The sequence below is a fragment of the Pan paniscus genome, chromosome 15 (assembly GCF_029289425.2).
Source record: "Pan paniscus chromosome 15, NHGRI_mPanPan1-v2.0_pri, whole genome shotgun sequence".
NCBI classification, from domain to species: Eukaryota; Metazoa; Chordata; class Mammalia; order Primates; family Hominidae; genus Pan; species Pan paniscus.
The window spans coordinates 26,948,115-26,969,857 of NC_073264.2; the positions used below are offsets into that span (position 1 = coordinate 26,948,115).

Sequence of the window (21,743 nt, forward strand, 5' to 3'; positions counted from 1 at the left end):
GACGGGGTTTCACCGTGTTAGCCAGGATGGTCTCCATCTCCTGACCTTGTGATCCGCCCGCCTCGGCCTCCCAAAGTGCTGGGATTACAGGCGTGAGCCACCGCGCCCGGCCGCGCTAATCTTATTATTAAGAGAAAATCATTTTCAATCAATTTGGTGCATCTTCTTTCACCCAATAATTTTAACTTCATTGTTCTGGAAGTCATTGCAAAAATAGTGATATTGCTTTTGCACATACAAGGTGCGTTATCTTACTTAAACTTCACAACCAATCTATGAAGAAGGAATTAGTGTTGCAGTGTTTCATAAATAAGAAAAATGAGGTTCAGAGACATTGAGCCACTTGCTCAAGGCTGCAGGTACAGTGATATTAATGCCCTGTAATTCACCCCTCTGATTTCAAGTGCTGTTAAATCTAATTTTCTCTCAGATTGATAAGGGTTTGTTCCGCTTTTAAGTGTCTGTCACACGCCCTTTCACAATAAAACATTCTTCTTGAAAGCCTTCATTGATTGAGCCCCTTGAAGATTCAGGGACTTGCTTTGCCTCTGCTCTCTGATTTAAGCTCTCTCCTTTGTAAACATGGGCCTTTCGTCCTCTTTCACAATTCTCAAGGAAAAAATGCTTAATTTGGATTCTCTATTTATTTTATTAATATTTTTTCTTTCACAGAACCTGATACAAATTCTTGACACAATGGAAGTACTAAAAAAAAAAATGGTCTCATTTGGTAAACTAATTCATGCCTGGAGCTTAATCTTTATGCTGCATTTTGAGTCTACTTACTCTCTTTCTGCCATTGGGGTCAGCGTAGGATGAGGTAAAACAGAGAGAAAGAATTTTTGAGGAGCTCCCTTTCTGTTGAACGACGTCTTTTAAGGTTTTATAGGAAAAAATAAACAGCCCTTTGAAGGCAGAAAGCAGAAGGCAGAGGTAGAGACTGTTGTTAGGCATGGCTTGGGCATTTAATGCGTCGTGTGGATAATGACAATGGTCAGTTGTTAACAGCATCAGTGATTCTTGCATTGGAGCATTGTTAGGCTTATTTGCTGTAAGTGATCCCTGCTGTGTTAAAAAGGCAAATAAATATCCCAGTTTCATTTTAATATTATTTTTGCTAGGGAAGAGAGAATCATTTTTTGAGATACCCAGCTTTTGCACAGCCTGCCACAGTTACTATTACCATCATTTGTTACACTGGCTTTAAAAAACAAAACAAAAAATTCCTATATTCAGTGTGTCTCTTCAGAACCTATTTTATTTTTAACACTCAGTTATGGCTCTTTGCTGATCTTTTGTACTGCTGCTGTGTTGGCATTAGCTTTGCTATTTATGATTTCTGCATTTCCATTATGATGCTTACATGTTCTGTATTTCACTGCAAAAATATATATATTTGACCTGTTCTAAAAACTCTGCTCATTTAAATCCAAATCTTTCTGTGGCTGTTTTTGCATGTGTCTTCCAAATCTTGGTGACCAAATCCAGACCCAGGAAGGGAGGAGTTTCCACCTCATTTTAGTCTATTAAAGCGGAGTGTTCAGCATGCCTTCTCAGGTCTCCAAAAGGGCAGCAATCAATTTTGGGGAAATACTAAACCATTTTTCACTTTTATGAACCACTGAAATCTATTTGCATATTAGGTGAAATCACTGGAGTACATTCCTGCCCCATTTTGTGTATGTCTTCAGATTGTCCACCTGTGATCATGCGTACATTGGGGAATACATATACTCCTCTGCTTAAAGCAAAAGACCAATGTCTTTATTAAGCATAAAGATCAGGGTTCAAAGCTCAGCTCCACTACTTACTAACTTGGACTTCTGTTGTAGAGAGAAAACATTCATGTTTCTGCATTGCTTTGACTTCACATGGAGCCCTTTCTTCTTTTACTGCAGGCCCCCGCATTGCAGTCTTTCTACCTGGGACCACTGTCTACACATTGAATCCCTCTCTGCTAGAGGGTAATGATGGGATGATATGGTAAGTTCTACTCTTTCCTGCCATTGCTTGTCACACCTAAAAACCAATATATATTCTTATTAATTTCAAGTACTTTTTTGTGCACAGATATGTTTGTACTAGGCCAGTGGTTTTCAACCAGGTTGATTTTTGCTCACAAGGAGACATTGGCAATTTTTGATTGTCACGCTGAGGTAAAGGAGGTAATACTTAGAGATAGAAGCCAAGGATGCTACATGCAACAAGACACAGGAGAGCCCCTCACAAGAATTATCTGGTCCAAAATGTCAGTAGTGCCAAAGTTAAGAAATTCTGTGCTGAGCACTGAATATAAAAATTATATGAAGCATAGACATTTCATCAAATAAAGCAAAAAAAAACAGATTTTATAGGTGGTAGAGCATAAGACAATACTGACAAAGATACAGAGGACATAAAATACATTATCCTAAGACTGGAGTGGGAAAAGATGTCAGAAAATTTTCACTGAAGAGAATGCTTTGTCTGAGACTAGAAGAATGACCGGAAATTTTCCTTGGTGAGCAGGAATGGAATAAAGAGTGCATTGTAGGCCAAAGAAGTGAATGAAGCAAAAGCTGGAAGGCAGGCGAGCAAATCAAGTTTTGAGAACAATGTAGGGAGAAGGCATGGCATGAGCGGCTATTGGAAATCCTGTCATGGGAGGACATCATATACAATTTTAAGTCATTGCTACCTTTTCAAGAAAGAATACTTTGCAGCAATGTGGGGGAGGGGGTCTAAATTGAATATTTGGAGATTGGAGCCAGGAATCCAATTAAGAAGTTATTTCAATAGCCTGGTAAGAAATGATTGGGCTGGAGAGAACCTGTGCTGAACTGTCAGCTAATGGATGAACATGATGAACATCCAAGGGCATGGAAATTTTCTTTGAAACCCTCTCCTCCACAGACTACGTGGGTGAGATGACAGATTGCTACAGGTGAAATTAACTAGATCATTTTCTTTTGGGTCAAAGAAACAGTTACTAGAAGGAGGCTGTAAAGCATGCAGTGAAGGGACAGTTTGCTCTTGTTCAGCTGATTGTACTATTTCTCTTTAAACTAGAACTGTGAATCCAAAAGTTTATTATGGCTCTTTGTTCATCATATTCTGAATTGACTTCCCAGCTTTTGGCAAGGGGGTTGAGTGAATGATGGTGTCATTCAATGAGAGAGGAAGTGAATGCAGACAAGGGGCAGTTGTGGGGGAAGACGGTGTGTTCACTGGAAACGTTTCTGTGGGACATTTAGGGAGAGATACTGTTGGGCACACAGAGAGAGGCTGTGTCAGTGATATTAGATTTGGAAACCACAATCTAAGAGGTAATAAATGAATGCAAGATCAAGCAAGAAAATATATATATGGCAATATAAGAAACTAATTTAAGATAGACTACTGAATAGTGACTATTTTTGGGGCCAGAAGAATCAGAACTGCCATTGAAGAACATGGAGAAAGGTGGTAAAGAAAGAAAAGAGTGGTATATTAGTCCGTTCTCATGCTGTGTAAAGAATACTACCTGATACTGGGTAATTATAAAGGAAAGAGGTTTAATTGACTCACAGTTCTGCGTGGCTGAGGAGTTTTCAGGAAACTTATAAACTTGATGGAAGGTGAAGGGGAAGCAGGCACCTTCTTCATAAGGTGGCAGGAGGGAGTGCCCAAGCAGGTGAAATGCCAGGTGCTTATAAAACCACCAGATCTCATGAGAACTCAGTATCCTGAGAACAGCATGGGGGAAACTGCCCCCATAATCCAATCACCTCCCACTAGGTCTCTCCCTCAACACCTGGGGGTTAAAATTCAAGATGGGATTTAGGTGGTGACACAAAGCCTAACCATATTAAGTGGTAGCAAGGAAATAAAAAGAGATGAATCTTTTAACCTTTGCTTATGCCAGGGAAGTGAATTTTGGGTGGGCAAGATTATTAAATTTTTAATATATTTCTATACTCTGACTTGCTATAATAAGTACGTACTAAAAAGATATGCTCTAACTTTATCAGAGTATAACTTACATAAAGTGTAGCCTTTCAAGTGAATAATTTGATGCTCTTTGACAGTTTTTTTCACCCATGTAATCTCACTCTAATCAAAACATAAACTATTCTGTCATCCTAAAAAGTTCGCTTGTGATTCATTGAAATAAGGGCTCCTGGCTGAATTTCCTGGGAGTTTGTCCTACAGGTTTTAGACTTAACCCACAACCACATGAGCCAACTCCTTAAAAAATAAATGTCTTTGTATATAATATAAATATAATTGTAAGTTTGCTTGTCTTTTCAACTCTGTTATTAGTTATATACACATTTAGAATTGTTATGTTTGATGAATCAATATTTCTGTTAAGAAATGTTCTTCTTTTATAGTATTTCTTTTCCTGAATTCTAATTAGTCTGCTAAAAACATAGCTACATCTTGATTAATGTTTGTATGGTATATCTTTTTATATTCCTTTATATTTAACATATTTTGTTTCTTTATAGTTCCATGTAATTCTTTTAGACAGTTGAATTAGGGTTCTCTTAGAGGGACTGAACTAACAGCGTGTGTGTGTGTATATATATATGTAGTGTGTGTATATCTATATAGTGTGTATATATATACACTATTAGTGTGTGTATATATAGTATATATATACTATTAGTGTGTGTATATATTATATATATATATACTATTAGTGTGTGTGTATATGTATATACACTACTAGTATATATATATATATATTAGTATAAACTCCCATATATATGGGAGTTTATTAAGTATTAACTTACATGATCACAAGGTCCCACAATAGGCTGTCTGCAAGCTGAGGAGCAAGGAGAGCCAGTCTAAGTCCCCAAACTGAAGAATTTGAAATCCAGTGTTCAAGGGCAGGAAACAACCAGCATGAGAGAAAGATGTAAGCTGGGAGGCTAGGCCAGTCTCTCTCCCTTTCATGTTTTTCTGCCTACTTTATATTCGCTGGAAGCTGATTAGATTTTGCCCACCAGATTAAGGGTGGATTTGCCTTCCCCAGACCTTGGACTCAAATGTTAATCTCTTTTTGCAACACCCACACAGACACACCCAGGATTAATACTTTGTATCCCTCAATCCAGTCAAGTTGCCACTCAGTATTAACCATCACAGCAGTATAAAGTTGGATGTTTCCTTTTTTTAAATCGAATCTGATACTCTCTGCCTTTGAACTGGGATATGTAGACAATAACAGTCAATAATATGATTATTGATATGGCTAGGTTTACATCTACCATTTTGCTATTTATTTTAAATTTGTTCCATCTGCTCTTTGTTCTTCATTTCTGTTTTCTTTTGGAATAATTGAGTATTTTAAAATACAATTTTATCTGCTTTGTTGAGTTATTAGCTATGACAATATTTTTTATTTTGTTATCATAGTGATTGCTTTAGGGTTCCTGGTATACATTTTTAACTTAACACAGCTTACCTTCAAGTGGTGTTATACAATTTCATGTACAGTATACGATCTTTACACTAGTACACTTTCATTTTTCTTCTCCCAGCCACTGTGCTACTGTTCTCATTTATTTTACTTTTATGCAGGTTATACATACAATACTACATTGTGACTATTATCTAAACAGGGAATTATCTTTTAAAGATCTATCTATCTATCTATCTATCTATCATCTATCATCTATCTATCTGTCTATATTTATTTATTTATTTATTTATTCTTCCCAACTTTTATTTTAGGTTCAGGGGGTATATGTGCAAGTTTCCTACCTGGGTAAATTACATGTTGTGGGGGTTTGGTATACAGATTATTTTATCACTCAGGTAACAAGCGTAATAGCCAATAGGTAGTTTTTTAATCCTCACCCTTCTCCCACCCTCCACCCTCAAATAGGCCCCAGTGGCTATTGTTGCCATTTTTGTGTCTGTGTGTATTTAATGTTTAGCTCCCCCTTACACGTGAGAACATGCAGTATTTGGTTTTCTGTTCTTGTGTTAATTTGCTTAGGAAAATGGCCTCCAGCTCCATCCACATTGCTGCAAAGACATAATTTCATTCTTTTTTTATGGCTGTGTAGTATCACACAGTGCATATGTACCACATTTTCATTATCCAATCCAAAATTGATGGGCATCTGGGTTGATCCCATGTCTGTGCTATCATAGATAGTGCTGCAATGAACTGTGCGTGTGTCTTTATGGTAGAGCGATTTATATTCCTTTGGATATATACCCAGTAATGAGATTGCTAGGTTGAATGGGATTTCTGTTTTAAGTTATTTGAGAAATCTTCAAACTGCTTTGCACAGTAGCTGAACAATTTACATTCTCACCAGCAGTGCATAAACATTCTGTTTTCTCCACAATCTTGCCAGTATGTTATGTTTTTTGACATTTTAATAATAGCCATTCTGTGGGTGAAAATATTTGCAAACTATGCATCTGACAAAGGTCTAATATCCAGCACATCTATAAGGAACTTAAACAAATTTACAAGAGAAAAGCAAACAACTCTATTAAAAAGTGGGCAAAGGACATGAACAGACATTTCTCAAAAAGATACATATGGCCAACAAGCATATGAAAAAAAGTGAAATATCACTGGTTATTAGAGAAATGCTACCATATCACACCAGTCAGAATGGCTATTAGTAAAAGACAAGAAACAACAGATGCTGATGAGGTTGCAAAGAAAAAGAAACTCTTATACACGATTGGTGGGAATGTAAATTAGTTCAACCGTCGTGGAAAGCAGTGTGGCAATTCCTCAAAGAGCTAAAAGCAGAACTACCATTCAAATAAGCAATCCCATTACCTATATTCCAGAGGAATATGAATCATTTTACTATAAAGATACATACACACAAAATGTTCATCACAGCACTATCCACAATAGCAAAAACATGAAATCAACCTGAATGGCTATCAATAACAGATTGGATAAAGAAAATGTGGTACATATACACTGTGGAATACTATGAAGCCATAAAAAAGAACGAGATCTTGTCTTTTGCAGGAACGTGGATAGAACTGGAGGCTATTATCTTTAGCAAACTAATGCAGGAACACAACACTAACTGCCACGTGTTCTCACTTAAGTGGGAGCTAAATAAGAACTTTTGAACACAAAGAAGGAAACAACAGCCACTGGGGTCTACCTGAGAGTGAAGGAATGGAGGAGGGAGAGAAGCAGAAAAGATAACTGTTGGGTACCGGGCTTAATACCTGGGTGATGAAATAATCTGTACAACAAACCCCCATTACACAAGTTTACCTATGTAACAAACCTTCACATGTACCCCCAAACCTAAAATAAAAGTTTGAAAAACAATAGCCATTCTGACTGGTGTGAGATGGTGTCTTATTTTGATTTTCTTCTTCATTTCCCTGATTAGTGATGTTGAGCATTTTTTCATATGTTTCTTGGCCACTTGTATGTCTTATTTTGCAAAGTCCCTATTCATGTCCTTTGCCCACTTTTGAATGGGGTTATTTGTTTTTTGATTGTTGAATTATTTAGGTTCCTTATAGATTCTGGATACTTGGCCTTTGTTGGTTACATAATTTGGGAATATTTTTTTCCCATTCTGTAGGTTGTCTGTTTACTCTGTTGATAGTTTGTTTTGCTGTGCAGAAGCTCTTTAGTTTAATTAGGTCCCATTTGTCAGCTTTTGTTTTTGTTGTGATTGCTTTTGGAGACTTTGTTATAAAATCTTTGCTGGGTCCTATGTTCAGAATGGTGTTTCCTAGTTGAGCACTTTATCATTATGTAATGCCCTTCTTTGTCTTTTTTGATCATTATTGGTTTAAAGTCTGTTTTGTCTGAAATTAGAATAGCAGTCCCTGCTCTTTTTTGTTTTCCATTTGGTTGGTAGATTTTTCTCTAACCCTTTACTTTGAGCATATGACCCATCTCACATGCATGCCACCCATAGGAGGCATGTTTGTATAGCATACAGTTGGGTTTTGCTTCTTTATTCAGCTTGCCACCCTGTATTTTAAGTGGGGTGTATGTCCAAGGTTAATATTGATATTTGTGGATTTGATCCTGTTATCATGTTTTACCAGGTTGCTATGCAGGCATGATTGTGTAGTTGCTTCGTAGTGTCAATGGTCTATGTACTTAAGAGTTTTTGTGGTGGCTGGTAATGGTCTTTTGCTTCCATGTTTAGCACTCTCTGAAGGACCTCTTACAAAGCAGGTCTGGTGGTAATAAATTCTCTTAGCATTTGCTTGTCTGAAGAGGATTTTCTTTCTCCTTCACTTATGAAGCTTAGTTTGGCTGGATATAAAATTCATAATTGAAACTTCTTCCTTTTAAGAAGGCTAAATATAGGCCCCCAGTATCTTCTGGCCTGTAGAATTTCTGCTGAAATGTCCACTGTTAACCTAATAGGATTTCTTTTGTAAGTGACCTAACCTTTCTCTCTAGCTGCCTTTACTATTTTTTCTTATATGTCATCCTTGGTGACTCTGATTACAATGTATTTTGAGGATAGTTGTCTTATATAATACCTCACAGGGGTTTTCTCAGTTTCCTGAATTTGAATGTTGACCTTTCTAGTAAGGTTGGAGACATTTTCATAATCAATATTGTCAAATATATTTCCCAAGTTGCTTGCTTGCTTTCTGCTTCTTTCAGGATGCCAATGAGTCATGGGTTTGGTCTCTTTACATAATCCCATATTTCTTGGAGATTTTGTTCATTCTTTTTTCTTTATTTTTGTCTGACTCAATTGTTTTGAAGAACTGGTCTTCAAACTCTGAGATTCTTTCCTCAGCTTGGTTTATTCTGCTATTAATACTTCTGATTGTAATGTAAAATTCTTGTTGTGAGTTTTTCAGCTCTATCAAATTACTTCCTTCCTTCCTTCCTTTGTTCCTTCCTTCCTTCTTCCTTTTTTCCTCTCTCCCTCTCTCTCTCCCTCCTTCTCTACTTCTCTCCCTCCCCCCGTCTCTTCCTCCTTCTTTACTTCCCTCTCCTTCCTTCCTTTCTTTCTTTTTATTCCTTCTTTCTTTCTCTCTTTTTCCTTTCTTTCTTTTCTTTTCTTTTTTCTTCTTTCATGTCTTTTTCTTCTTTCTTTTTCTTCCTTCTTTCTTTCTTTCTCTCTTTTTCCTTTCTTTTCTTTTTTCTTCTTTCATAAATTTTTCTTCTTTCTTTTTCTTTCTTTTCTTCTTTCTTTCCTTCCTTCCTTTCTCTTTTTCTTTTTTCTTGTCTTTTCTTTTTTTTCTCCTTCCTTCCTTCTTTCTTTCCTGCCTTCTTTTTTTTTTTTTTGAGACAGAGACTCTCTCTGTCACCCAGGCTGAAGTGCAGTGACACAATCTCAGCTCACTGCAACATCCACCTCCTGGGTTCAAGAAATTCTCCTGCCTCAGCCTCCTGATTAGCTGGGACGACAAGCATGTGCCACCATGCCCAGTTACTTTTTGTAGTTTTAGTGGAGACAGGTTTTTGCCATGTTGGCCAGGCTGGTTTCAAACTCCTGACCTCAAGTGATCTGCCTGCCTCAGCCTCCCAAAGTGGTGGGATTATAGGCATGAGCCACTGTGCACAGCCTTCTTTCTTAAAATGGTTATTTTATCTTTCAGATCTTGCATTATTTGACTGGATTCCTTACATTCCTTGGATTGGGTTTTGACCCTCTGAATCTCAATGATCTCTTGTTGTTATCCAGATTCTGAATTCTATGTCTGTCATTTTAGCGATTTCAGTGTGATTAAGAACCATTGCTGGGAGTAGAATAGTTGTTTGGAGGTAAGAAGACTCTGGCTTTTTGAGTTGCCAAATTCTCGCACTGTTTTAGTATGTATGTATGTATGTATGTATGTATTTATTTATTTATTTATTTTTTCATATGTGTGGGCTGATGTTCCTTTAATCTTTGAAGGTGCTGTCCTTTGGATGGGGTTTTTTGCTTTTATATTCTTTGATGCCTTGAGATAGGAGAATAGAGTCTAGAGGCAGGGCAATTCACACTGCCTTTCTAGAACTAAATCAAAAGGAAAACCCCAACTTTCCATGCTCAAGTAACAAAAGGACCAGAGGCTATTCCTTTTCAACCCCCTCCCTGATTTTTCTGCATGGCAGATGAAAAATTGAAAGTATTCCCTCCCACAACCAATCAGATTGGTCATAGGCCTAGTCTTTATTTGCACAGGAATGTAAATTTGTAACTTCACTTCAGCCTCTGTTTGGCCCCCTCTTGCAAATCAGATGTTTGCATAGGGTGGAACTTTGTAACGTCACTTCAGCCTATGATTGATCACTTTCCATAACCAATTCGACTGGTTGTGGGCCACTCCTTCATTGACATAGGGTATAAACCAAGAACCCAATGGGAAATCTTTACAGGGTATTTAAACCCCATAAAATTCTGTAACCAGGACTCTTGAGCCACTTGCTGTAGCCCACTCCCACTCTGTGGAGTGTACTTGCATTTCAATAAATCTCTGCTGTCATTACTTCATTTATTCTTTGCTTTGTGTGTTTTGTCCAATTCTTTGTTCAAAACACCAAGAACCTGGATGACTTGTAGTCCAGACCCTCCACTGGTAACAGTTTGATGGTGGTATAGTTGGGTTCTGTCAACTGGCTTTGTTTCTGGACAATTTCAGGGGGCCAATGCTCAGTTCACCACTTCCAAGCTGCATGTTCTAACCCTGGGTGACTGATACCAGGCCCACGGCTTTGTTCTCTGGCTGCTTGGGGTTAAGTGCCTGCTGTGCTGGAGGTCTTTTCAACCTGCTGAGGTCTTCCCAACCTTCTGGCAATCCCAATCTGATAGAGGATGCTGTAAAAAGCACTTATTTGGGGCAGTGTCAGCTGGGTCCACACACATGAGTGTGCATTAGGACAGCAAGGACTGAACATGTACATGCATGCCAGTGGCAGTAATGTGGCAAAGTGTGTGTGTGTGTGTTTGTGCATGTGTGCGTGTGTTTGTGCATGTGTGTGTGGACCGGTGGTGAGATACTGCACGTAGGCCTGCAGGAGCAAGGTAGTGGCATCTATATGTGTGCACTCATGCTGATGCTTTTAAAGATATTTAAAGAGAAAAATCTTGTAGATTTATAGAAGAAAATCCCATGGAGCTATCATTTCCAGTCCCTTCATTTCTTTGTGTAGGTTTATATTTCTATAGGTTATTATGTACCTTTTGCATGAAGACTTCCTTTAAAATTTCTTATAGTGCAAATCTGATGGTGATAAATTCTTTCAGATTTTATATTTCTGGAAAACTTTTTACTTTATTTTTATTTTAGGATATTTTTGCTGGATATGAAATTATAGATTGGTAGAATTTTTTTTCTTTAATTTCAGTACCTTAAAAATTTTAAGTACTGACATTTCCTCCACTGTCTCTTTACTTGTATTGTTTCCAACCGGAAATCTGCTGTCATGGTCATTCATGACTATGTCTTTCTTTGTGTAATACACCTACCTTCTTCCTCTACACTGGCACTTTAAAAATTTTCCATTACATCTGAGTCTTGAGCAATTTGGTTCGATGTGTCTTAATATAGTTTTTATCATATTTCTTGTACTTGAGATTCATTGAGCTGTTTGGATTTTTGGGTTGATAGTTTTTCTCAAATTTGGAAATATTTCAGCCATTCTTTCTTCCTATATTTTTTCTCTTCCTCCCTTTTAGAAATTTCAATAACACATATATTATGGCACTTGATGTTCTCTTACAGCTCATTGTTCATTTATACTTTGTTTAATCTGTGTTTTATTTTGAATATGTTCTATTGCTATGTGTTCAAGTTCATCAGCCTTTTTTTTTTGCAATGGCTAATCTTCCATTAATCTCATGGAGTGTAATTTTATCTCATATATTATCATTTTTATCTACAAAAGTTTAATTCTGATCTTTTTTATGGCTTTCATACTACCACTTGACTTTTTGGACATATATAATTGTTAAAATAACCGTTTTAATATCATCTGCTAATTTGTGTCACATCTCTGTTGGTTTCTATTGAGTATTCTCTTCATTATGGGTTATGTTTTTCTTTTTTTTTTTTTTGCATGCCTCATTTTGACTGGAAGTTGGTCATTGTGAATTATACATTATTAGTTGTTGAATAATGAGAGCTTTCAGTCTGCCTGACGTGAATAGGCACTATTTTTAGCCCTCTCTGGGTGCCTTGCATTGTTGCGTCTAATTTTGGGGTGTTTTCTTTCCTAGCCTCAGGTAGTTTACTCATACATATGTACTAACTAGAACTCTACTGAATAGCTAAGCATGGTAATGGTCAAATTTTCAAATTCCTTGGTCCTTTCCAGGGGATTTAGAGGACTTTAAAACTATTTTCTGATATGGAATGATTACTGATACTTTACAGGATCAGGAAAAAGACTCTGATGCCACTTCCTACCCCTTGTGTCACTTACATTCACTTATTTATATTGGGTGGAAAGATCTCTTTGAATAAAATAAATGTCTTAAACCTGATCACTAATGAATTTCAAGTGTATACTCACATATCAAATAGACTGCTATAACTCTAATGAAGGCCTTTTCAGGAGAGAAAATAGGACCCTTGAGAGAGATTTCATTATAAAGAAGAGTCAAATAGTGAGCCAGAAAAAGTGGGTTGAAGGGAGAAAGGCAGTAGTGATTCTGATATAGGTAGATGGCAGGTACCAGAAATCATTTAAATTCAGCCATACATGGGATGAGAAATGAGGCAGTGGTGGGGCATACCTGGGAGAAGATAGTTATACATATGTACAAGTTGAAAAAACTGAATTGAACTCAGAACACTCAGATATCTTTGTTGGAAACACATTGTAAAGAAATATAAAAGAGAGCTTCCAGATGGTCCCTCACCATACCATCTTTGCTCAGGTGAATGAGTGGACAGCTGTATTACAATAGCTCAGTAAGCAGCTTGATCAAGTAGCACTTTTTCATGTTAAATGGGCCTAAGAACTGCAAAGTGACCCAACAAGACTAGTGACAATGCTGGTGATGCCTTTGGCCGCCATCTTGGTGCAGTAGTGGGGAGCAGTGGTGACAGCAGCAATGGTGCTAAAGTTTAAGGCAGTCTATCAGCCGAAAGCAGCAGCAAGACCAGACAGCTAGATGTGAGTGGCTGTGGGACTAACAGAGCCTAGGATGCAAAGTTTTACTAGCTGTAATAGTGAATAAAAGTTATTGATAGCTGCTACAAGGCTTTGTAGTTCTGTGGCCTAATTAAAGAGCTCACTCCCACCCCCACCTATACTCTAATCTGTTAAGTGTAATGCAGAACAAGGTTTCTTCTTCTCAGTTCTAAAGGCAATGATGAGGATTTCTGCAGGAATAGATTTAGGGGTAAAATTCCAGCCTTGAATGGCTCCATAATAGGACTGTGATGCCTGGGCTGCAGGGTCACTACTAGGAAGTAGTTAAATTCAGTGACCATCAACACAGATTTATAGATACATGTCAGAACTGTTGGAGATTCTCAGAAGTATTGGGGTAAGGAAGCTTTGTAAAAGATCCAAACCTCCTTCAGCAGCTAGGGGCACTGAAATTTGAATTCAGACATTAATGGCAGTACATCTATATTCACTGTAAAGTCCCCCAGCAAGCCTAATGGCAATGCTAAAGTATTGAGCTATACAGTTTAATTATATAATGAGATGCTTTAATAAGTTAGATAAATCTTGATTGAGGCCTGTTTTGTGCAAGTCATTGTGATAGATCTCATAAAGAATTAATGAGTTAATTCATGGTCCCATCTGAAAAAAGTGTTCATAGTTTTGTAGAAGGGAGTAGATGAGTGTAAAATATCCATAGTATAAGGTAGAATACAAAATGAAATCAATGTATTTGTTTTCCAAGGACTAACTATATGCAGGCATTTAATTACATCCTTAGGATTTGGTTTTAACAAGGCAGGTGATGCGGGAAGTTCAAAATCTTGAGGAGGAAGCTGTTTAATCTATTTCTTGATTCAAAAATGCTTTGGGGAGGAGGTAGGATCTAAGCCAGGACTTGAATGGTAGATAGTAATTTGAATAGCACAAATGAGGAAATGAAAGCATTTCGGGGAGAGGAAGTCATGAGAGCATGAAGTGGAAAAGTGTAGGCATTTTGCAGGTTGAATAGATTACTGGGTTATACATAGGGGAGTTGTCAAAGGCAAGGCTAAAAAGGTAGGTTGAGGGACACGGTAAGGATTTCATTGACAATTAAAGGCAATAAAGCCATTGAGTATTTTTGAGCAGAGAAATAATAGGATTATCAGCCTCTGCATTATTTCCCTAGTTCCACAAGATTGTACCTACTGAACTTCCTCCTTGACAACATAACCCTGCCCAAGTTCTCAACAGCCTAAGTAAAAAGCAGGCAGTATTTAAACAGACTCAGCATTTTTATCTTTAAACCACTGGAATGAGGCATTGTTCACCCTCTATGACCTCTGGAGTTACCTGTCATTCCCATTTTTATTTCTAATGCATCACATTGGGAAACTGATTATTCCTCTTGGAATCTCTGGTGTTGTATATGGTCTGAATCCTGACTAGCTCACCATGCCCTTGAAACACTATGGACATTGTGATTTTTCCCAATAACTGTGGTGTCCTGTCTATGTTTTTGGTCATCAGTGTCATGCCAATTTATATTTTTCTTCCTCTTTTTCCTATTGTGTTTGGTAAAGAATCATTCATCTTTGGGTCAGATTCATAAAATATAAAAATAAAGAATATTAATTTGGCATCAGTGTAAGGGTTGGTTTGATATGAAGAGTGATAGCTGGGAAAGTAATATGGAAATACAAGCAGAAGGTAAAAAGAGTCTGGGCCAGGCATGGTGGCTGATGCCTGTAATCCCAGCACTTTGGGATGCCAAGGCGGTGTGACTAGCCTGGCCAATGTGGTGAAACCCATTTCTACTAAAAATACAAAAATTAGCCAGGGCTGGTGGCACACACCTGCAATCCCAGCTGCTCAGGAGGCCGAGGCAGGAGAATAGCTTGAGTCTGGGAGGCAGAAGTTACAGTGAGCTGAGATTGCACCATTGCACTCCAGCCTAGGTGATAGTGTTAGACTCAATAAATAAATAAATAAATAAATAAAGGTAATAAGGGTCTGAACTATGGCACCATCCAAAAGAAGAAAAAGATGGGAAGAAATAGCAAGTAATGAGAATGGCACATAGAAGACGCTGTTGCTGAGTTAATAAAAAGAAATGAGAAATATGTGGAGGGAGGGTGATTCAGGGTTTGGTAACAAAGTGTAGGGGATGGTGAGGGAGAAGTTACAAGTGACTTGAAGTTCTATACTTGGGCAACTAGAAGAGGAGTGATGTGATCAATCAGACCACGGTTCTACTCATTCAGAGATATGTAGCTCAGAAAAGAAATGAATTTTGAGAGTCATGTAATGGGGCTTGGCTTGAACCACTCTCGGCTCAAATAAGTGAGAAACTAAAGGGTGTACAATGGAACATATTGGGCTTGATAATAAAATTGTTTAAGCAAAAGAAAAGCCTGAAGGAATATGGGACTACATGTGTGAAGATGACAGGTAGCATATATAATAATTTGGGAATCTCAGATTTTTATGTTATAGCTAAAGCCAATGTGATCCTATTGGGTACCATGTTCACTATCTGGATGATGGGATCATTATAGAAGCCCAACTCAGCATCACACAGTATGCCCTTATAACAGACTGCATATGTACTGCCTGAAGCTAAAATAAAAATAAAATTTTAAAAAAGAAAGATAATAAAAGGTCTGGGGGCAAAAAGCTGGGGCATGCCTGCTTTTAGTCATGTATATTACAGAAAGAGCTAGAAAAGTGGTCAGGATGAGTGGCAAGGACTCACAGGTTGAGTGAGAACAGGAAGAGGGAAGCATTCCCAATAAACACTTAATCTAAGTAAAGGCAGTGTGTTTGCTAAGCAGAGTAGTTTCAATTCGTTACTGGTTTCTCGGTGTGTCTTCTCCCCTGCCTTGGCCAGAATCTTCTAATCCCTTCTTATACAGAAATTCTGTAGCCATCACTCTCTGGCTTCCACAATCCCCAAATAGTCAATTATACGTTAGATGACACAAAATTGCAATTTTAGTAGGCCAAAAATTATTGAACATTTGAAATTTTATATGGTTCATCCTAATACTACAGTGGTTTTCCAGTGAAGACACGCACAGGAGATCCTTCAGGCAAGTAAGCGTTTTTGGTTATCCAACCTCACTTGGGTCGTCTATGCTGACAAACAGAGCTGAACTACTTGTAGATTCTAAGAACTTGTTTTTCATGAGAGAACAACGCACTGCCCTAGCTTAAGTGTGTCTTTAACTGGCTCCATTTTTTGCTGTCCATTACACACTGTCCTATATGTCAAGACATCATGCTTCTTGTCTTGAGCTCTCAGGTGCTCAGGGTTCTAGTGGTATGTGTGGCAAATGAGGGATCCTTACAGGTTGAGTGTAATGTAGACTGGACCTGGACAAGCATCACTCCAGCTGGACCATCTCTGGGAAAATTATTGTTTGGAAAGAAAGGGAAATCCTCTCCAGATATAATAGAAAGAACTACCAGCCTAACACCTAAGTGCATGTGGGGGCTGGGTGATCTGCTGTGTTGACTTAGTTGACTTAGATCGCAGACAACTTCTGAATGCTCAGACAATGACATTCAGGGAGCTGCAATGCTTCCTATAGATCATTCTGTGAAACAGAATGTAACAGCCTGCCCATCTTCCAAGATGTACCATAACAGCAATTCCCCTCTCTCTTTTCCTTTTCTGAGCCAGGTAGCACCTCTTTCTAGATTGACAGGATAGCTTATCTTCTTTCTAATTTTGTAAGATATTTAGTCCAAGATATTTAGTAAGTACCCAGATACCTTCTTGTTTGTCTTCTCCGTAACACTTCACCATTCCTCAGGTTCTTTTGCAACAGATCTTGTTGAACCTTTATAACCAAAGTTAATCAACCAAAAAATAAATTTCTTTCTCCTTGAAGGAAAGCATCACTTAACTTTAAACTTAAACTTCTGCAGCAAAGGGAGGAAGGAAAAGTTAAATTTCCAATTCTGAACATTTATAACCTGTCATAATAGGTTGTCTCTAAATGGTGGTATCATGTCTTCATAACTCTGTGAAAAAGAGTGGTTTGAGATGAGTTGTCTTGCACCCATGACAGCTGCATAGCTAGAAAAGTTTTTTTTATAAAGTCTTACTAAGCAAGGAACAAAAGGTTCCTTGCTTGTGGTAAGCTGTGTTTATCATGTAAAGTTTGGAAAGATTCTGATCTGCTTGTTGAAGGGATTTGTCATTTTTTTTTGTTGCTTCTTTTATCTGATTGACCATTAGTTGATGTCTTCTGAAATAAATGGAAATTTTCAAAATTACAGTACTTAAAAAAATTGCTGGGTATTTTTTACTTCAAAACTGACAAAATACAAGCCATTTTGTAAGTACTCATTCTCTAAAGAAATGTATGGGCCTGGGGATTTGGACCACAAGGGCTGAGAGACAATTTTTTTCCATCTACCACCCTAAATTTAAATATACCTACCATGACGTGTTTCCTTAGATGGAGGAGAGAAAAAGTGGCACTTTATTTCTGGCCAATTATCTGAAAGAAAAGGCAGGATTTCTACAGAGGAAAATAATGTCTGCTTTGTGCATTACGAAGAATGGAGATTTAAGCAGTTTAGCTATACTGCTTGTTGTCTTGGGGCAAAGGAAAGTAGATAGCTAGTTTTGTTGGAAAGGAAGGTGGCCCTTATATTTTTCTATTCCTTCTCTGACTCACTCATTCCTCTAAAATGCACACATACATGCTACCAGGCCACTTGTATGTTTCTCTCAGCCAGGTGGGAGGATTCAGTGCCCGTTATGGAGTAAATATTTGTGTCTTCCCTAAATTTCATATGTTGAAATTTCATATGGGGATGTAGATTTCAACATCCCCAATTTGATAGTATTGTAAGGAGAGACCTTTGAGAGGTAATTAAGCTATCAGGGTGGAGACCTCACAAATGGGATTAATGCTCTTATTAAGAGGCCAGAGAGCTAACTTGCACTTTTCCTATTATATGAGGATATGATTAGAAGCTGGTTAGTCTGCAACACAGAAGACAACCTTTACCAAGAACCCTACCATGCTGGCACTCTAAACTCAGATGTTCAGCCTCCAGAACTCTTAGAAATAAATTTCTGTTGCTTATAAACCATCCAATCTATGGTAATTTGCTATAGCAACTCGAATTGACCTAGAGCCTTTTGTGGGAAGTCAGATATGCAGTGTTCATTACTATTAGCACAAGAAATGGATTCTAATCCATCCAGAGTGATCCTGATGGTAGCTGGCTGACTTCAGAGCAACTGGTCGTTGGGCAAAGGTGACCATCTGAAACCACTCAGATGCTTGCATGGTGCTTGCTGTCTTTCTATCTGCACCTTGTTAGTCATGGTATTCACACTCTGAGGTTTTTCCCAGATATTCTCCGTGTGACTGAAAGTTATGCCCCCTTTTTAAAATAACATTTCTGGTTTCTTCGTAGTCCTCAAATATTTCTTCCCTCAGGAGGAAGGGAGGAAAAGATGGAGTTGGAGACACCGAGGGAAGACAATTGAAGAAGACATGTCCACACCTGAAACTTAACCAAGCTTAGTGTCATTACTAAAACATCAATTAAGTTTCATAGCTGAAACAGGCCATAGGAATCCAATAAACCATATGTATGAAGGCCATTGTATTAGTCTGCTTTCATACCACTCTAAAGAACTGCCTAAGACTGGGTAATGTATAAAGGAAAGAGGTTTAATTGACTCACAGTTCGGCATGGCTGGGGAGGCCTCTGGAAACTTAGAGCCATGGCAGAAGGCACCTTCTTCACAAGGCAGCAGGAAGGAGAAGTGCCAAGAGAAGGGGGAAGAGCCCCTTATAAAACCACCAGGTCTCATGAGAACTCACTCACTATCATCAGAACAGCATAGGGGAGACTGCCCCCATGATTCGGTTACCTCCAACTGGTCTCTTCCTTGACATGTGGGGATTATGAGAATTGCAATTCAAAATGAGATTTGGGTAGGGACACAAAGTCTAGCCATATCAGCCAACAAGGGGACAGATTTCCAAAATAGATTTTTTTTTGGAGGTAGGGGAGATCTGTGATCAATCAATAACCCATTTCTCATAAGAAAACTTTATTATTTTTTTTGAGACAGGGTCTCACTCTGCCACTTAGGCTGAAATGCAGTAGTGCACACACGGGCTCAGGTAATTCTCCCAACTCAGCCTCTGGAGTAGCTGGGAAAGCGGGTACATGCCACCATATTTTGTATTTTTTGTAGAGATAGGGTTTCACCATTTTGCCCAGGCTGGTCTCAAACTCCTGAACTCAAGCGATCTGCCTGGGATTACAAGCATGAACTCCTGTACCCAGCAATTTTTTTTTCTTTTTAATACAAGCAAGTGGCTTATTTTTTTTTCTAACATTCACATATTCTCATGGGAAGCTGAATTCCAAGCATTTAACAATTATCTTCTGAGTTTACAAATGGACCTTCCTGAAAATCAACTAAATAATCCTTTAGAAGCCAAAAAAAGGAGAGGGTAGCAAAACATAACTTTTTGTTGTAAAAAGTAGCTTCTGCCAAATTAAATGAATCTGCACAACTGGAGGTATGACCCTACTTAGGGGAGATATATTAGATTCATTCAGCTTGTGTCACAGCCATCAAGCAATAGCAATCTGGCAACATCTCTGCTGGTGCCTTACTTTGGCATACATCCTTCTGGAACCCCTAGAGGTCCTCTCTTCTCTATATGGACATTATTAATGTCAGAGCTAAACTTTAATCTTAAAATAAAGTGGGCATTTCAGGTTGCTCATATAATCCTAATATTTATGGCTTCTCTCCTGTCTTGAAATTTTCTCTTTTAAACAGAATGTGGTATTTCTGTGTGTGTATGTGTGTGTTGGAGAAGGGAGAGGCAATAGCTGGGAAAAGTAATCCCTTTCTTTGTTTCCAGGATGTTGGTAGTCACTGGTTATTTACCCCTGAATACTGTGGTTCATGAGGAAGATTTTTAAAATAAGAAAAAAAATAGCACCTGAAGATGCTATTGAAAATTCCTAGTCTGCATAAAGCTGAACAAACCAAGGAAACCAGAGGTTAGGATTCTTGCCTAGTATCTTGCCTATTGTTCATTGCTGAGCCACTGTGAAACAGCAGCCTGTTTTCTCCCAGAAATCTCAACAATTTTTTTTTTAACTCTAGTATGCTACCTGAATAATGGTAAGAAAAATGAGAGCTGGCTGCACTACTGTGGATTAAATGATCTCAGGCAAAACACTTAGCTTCTCTGAGCTTACGTTTGCATCCATAAGATGGAAATCATAGCAACTATCTTAATGATTTCTTGGCGTTCTATCTTCATATTCTGTGAAGATGGAATGAGATGACATGAGTGATGCTTTTTTGAAGAATTTATAATGCTTTGCAGATATTAGAATCTCTTGCTTCAATGAAACCTTCTTGTTTTCTGTATTTTGGAAGTAGGGTGGTGTCTGTGCTTAAGCTTTTGAAACAGACTGACAATATTGTGTAAGAAACACCAAAGTTGAATGTTGGTTCTAATTCATACTCCAGAGTGTTTGTGTAGGGGTAAAAGTCTCAATCCAGCCTTGCTACAGTGTGAAGATGGGCAATTAGAATGGGGTGTGTCACTAAAAATAAAATTTTATCTAAAAATATAGAGTGAGGAAAACACAGGTCTCCATTTTTCTTGGCTAGATGAGGTGAGTATTCTCCTGCCTGTGAGTTTTCTTAAAGCCATGTTTTTTAATGGCTATCCCTGAAGCAGCAGCCAGCTGTGACAGCAGACACCGACATGTTCCAGATGTGGAATGCTATGCAGAAGAACCAGAGGGCAAGTGTTACACACCAGGGAAAGGGATGCAGTAAAATGATTTGAAAACATTTTAATTTATTCACCTTCACCTTGAGCATTCCAAAATGCAGGGTTCTCTACTTGCATATAGAGTCAAAGTCCAGCAACAGACTATAACCCTCAAATTCTAAATCAATATGGCGATACGCAATACAATAGCTCCCCCACATCCCTGGGTGTACTTTTTGCAGTTTCTTTCAGCTACCACTGTCAACTGTGGTCCAAAGATAGGGGAGTACGGTAAAATAAGATGTTTTAAGAGAGAGAAGGAGACCACATTCACATAACTTTTATTACAGTACATTGTTAAAATTGTTCTGTTTTATTATTTTTGTTGTTAATCACTTACTGTGCCTAATTTAATAATTAATTATTTTTTTTTTGAGACAGGATCTCACTCTGTCACCCAGGCTAGAGTGCAGTGGTGTGATCGCGGCTCACTACAACCTCCACCTCCCAGCTGTGCCTAATTTATAAATTAAATTTTATCATTTGTATGCATGTAAAGGAAAATGCATACTGTATATAGGGTTCAGTACTGTCTGTGGTTTTAGGCACTCACCAGGGGTCTTGGAACATATGCCCCGAGGATCAGGGAGGATTACTATACAAGCAAAAGGAGGAGGAGAAGGGAGTCTTTCAAGCAATCATCTTTTATACTTTTCACAGCAACTATCTCATACGAAAGTCTTGTGATATATGCTATTTGTTTACATCTAAACAAGCAGTATGGCATTCCATCTATGAAATGCTTTAGTGAGTTATAAACAAGGAAGGAATAGAAAGGCCAGTGGAGTTCTATTGTGGCCATCAGACAATATGTAAAATATTTGCACATATTGGCTCTATTAGAAAGTCTCAAATATGGA

At 38.0% G+C, this 21,743-nt stretch overlaps 1 long non-coding RNA gene across 1 annotated transcript in view; it reads left to right on the plus strand.

Moving 5' to 3' along the window:
* Positions 1 to 1,897: 1,897 nt before the first annotated feature.
* LOC117975783 (uncharacterized) overlaps positions 1,898 to 21,743 on the plus strand; it is a 265,988-nt gene continuing 246,142 nt past the window's right edge. Inside the window, exon 1 of the long non-coding RNA XR_004666116.2 lies at positions 1,898 to 1,983. This is a non-coding gene — a long non-coding RNA (uncharacterized LOC117975783). The remainder of the gene's footprint in view (positions 1,984 to 21,743) is intronic.